Source organism: Sander vitreus, chromosome 8 (genome assembly GCF_031162955.1).
Source record: "Sander vitreus isolate 19-12246 chromosome 8, sanVit1, whole genome shotgun sequence".
Classification (NCBI taxonomy): Eukaryota; Metazoa; Chordata; class Actinopteri; order Perciformes; family Percidae; genus Sander; species Sander vitreus.
In genome coordinates, this window is record NC_135862.1 from 35,082,618 (window position 1) to 35,085,117 (window position 2,500).

Consider the following 2,500-nt stretch of genomic DNA (forward strand, 5'->3'; position numbering starts at 1 on the left):
AATTAGAATTGATTAAAGTGGAGGCGATGCGATAATAGCACCCAGTGTGAATGCTGCTGCCACACAGAGACCTGAATAAAAGCATCCACTAACGAAAGGTGTAGAAGCAGTGCATTGTGGGATCGGCACGGGTCAGAAGGGAGATGCACACTGTAAGAATAAAGTCCATAGAAAAAAGGATAATGTCCCGGCAGAAAATTACCTGTAGCTTTTCCATTAAATTCACAGACATTTCTGTTAATCCATAGACAGAACATTCTGTAGACTAAAGTATATCCTCTGTACCTTTAATGAACATTTCTGTTAATCCAAAAATCAAAATACAGAAAAGCACCTGTGGAAAATCACTACAGAAAAATGGTAGCCCATATTTCTACGGACTTTTCTAACAGTGTAGGTCAAAGAAACAAGCACAGACACAGACAGAGAAGTAATCCACACACCTTCATTGCAGACAGCATGGACCTCTTGTCCCGCAGTAAGGAAGAAGAAATCAGACGGAGTTCATTGTCAGTTCCACTCAAAAGGTGCTATACAGCCCAGCATGTGGACTTAACTAATCATAATTTACAATGATATTCAAAAGGTCCAATGAGTGAGTTTTTAGTCTTCATTTAAGATACATTCACATGCATGGCTGACTGAGTTTTATATGTCTCAACAGATCAGAATTCAAAGCAAATGTCTGTTTTACACCAATCATTAAATTAATTCCAGTTTATCACAACTTGGGCCTTTTTGTTGCTGTGTCCATCATTACTATCAGTAATAATAATATGGTATTCACCAAATAATTTCTGGGATCTGAAAATGACAACATCACTGCAAAAAAAGTCCACTGTAGCAGGAAATGTGTGCTTGTGTTTCTTAATCTTTCCTGTTTACACATCCAGTAGATAAGGTGCAGCATTTGAGGCTACATTTACCCTGCTATGTTTTGGTTTAAAAAGGAATATCTTCTGCTATGTTTCCCCCTCTCATTCCCCCTGCTCTGGCGTTTCCGAGCCCCTAAACCGGAGACATTTAGAAACACTTCTGACCCGTTGTGGTTTGGAATCTGCGGGGTTGTGTTGCAGTCTCAACGGCCGCAAACGGAGACCTTTGGCATTAGTTCTTCTACTGGAGCTGAAAACACCTGTGTGCACCAACATAAATTTTGGCCCAAAACTCTGCTTAAAAAACAAAACGTAACAGTGTAAATGTTACGTTTACATTCATCCGGAGTCCTTTTTCTGGCCAACAGGTGAACTTAAGTTTAATATTCTCTCTCTTTTAGATCTGTTTTTGGTCTCCACCAACTCCTGAGGGAAATATCTCCCTCTTTAGCAGCTGAATGCTTCGCTATGTTCACCAGATAGACGCTAACTGTGTCTGTCTGCTGTTTGCCACTGAGCAAGAAGTGTACAGTGGCTTTTTTACAGCTTTTTCACTGAAAACAGCTACTGCAGCTGCAGGAAACAACACTAGAGGGATCTCAAGCTCACTATAAAGCTCTGTAAAGCTGAGCGGAGTTGCAGATTCCCTGTAGGTTCATCACTACAAGTGACCCCTTTCAGAGTGGCACTTATTCATTTCATACATTGTTATCATAAAAACAAAATCATAAAAATTATTGATTGTTTCCGCTTTGAGACCCAAGATGTAACAAATCAGAATTGTTTAATGGTAACAGATATTTGCAACACATTCTCATAGCTTTACAACAGAATAGGTTGGCTGCCAATGAGTATTAAAACAACATATAGGAGCGTTCCATTTACGGCAGCTTCAAACAAGTGAACGTTTTAATCATGTGATCATTCTACACACAGTTAACATTGTGAAACGGAACTGGTAAAATTAAAAAGTTAAGGTTAGGAAAGCATTAGATTGTCAATGGAGTGACCATTGATTTTGTGTCTTCTACCGCCCCGCAGGCAAACTAAATATTTTATTAATAAAGATATGCATACCTGTCAGTAATAAGTGGCGAAATTACGTACTAGTGACTAATCACATTCATATCAGTACAATAATTACAGGCAGGGCTTTAAATTGACACCCGTCAACCTGCGAAATGCGCGTAGAAATGAACTTTGGCGGGTAACATTTTAAAGTTACTAGCCAATTTGGCTGGTGATGAATGAAGCAAATCATCAGTTTAATTCAGCAGGCTGCAGAAACGACACAACAAGTCAGTGTTGCCAGATTGGTCTGTTTTTTTCCGCCAAGAAATTTGGGTGTTTTTGTGTGTCTTTGTCTTGGAAACGTAATCTTTATCTTGCAACACTGCTTGTTGAACTAATGCTACATTTCCCATAAACAACCGTTGGACACGTGCCTACCGTGTGCGGTACTGATTACGAGCTACGCTGAAACGGAGAAGACGAACGGAACGGCGCGAAACAAACCAGAGGAGCTGAAATCATGTAGTTAGGAAAAAAAAAAAAAAAAAGCTATTTTTTTGGGGAGTTAAGAAACCAGAAGAGCAAAAGAGGACGGCTACAGACACAGGGGGACA

The 2,500-nt window shown here is 39.7% G+C and overlaps 1 protein-coding gene across 1 annotated transcript in view; it reads right to left on the bottom strand.

Moving 5' to 3' along the window:
• The window catches only part of LOC144522773 (paired box protein Pax-6-like), a 31,597-nt gene that overhangs the window by 19,392 nt on the left and 9,705 nt on the right, over positions 1 to 2,500 (bottom strand). The window lies entirely within an intron of this gene.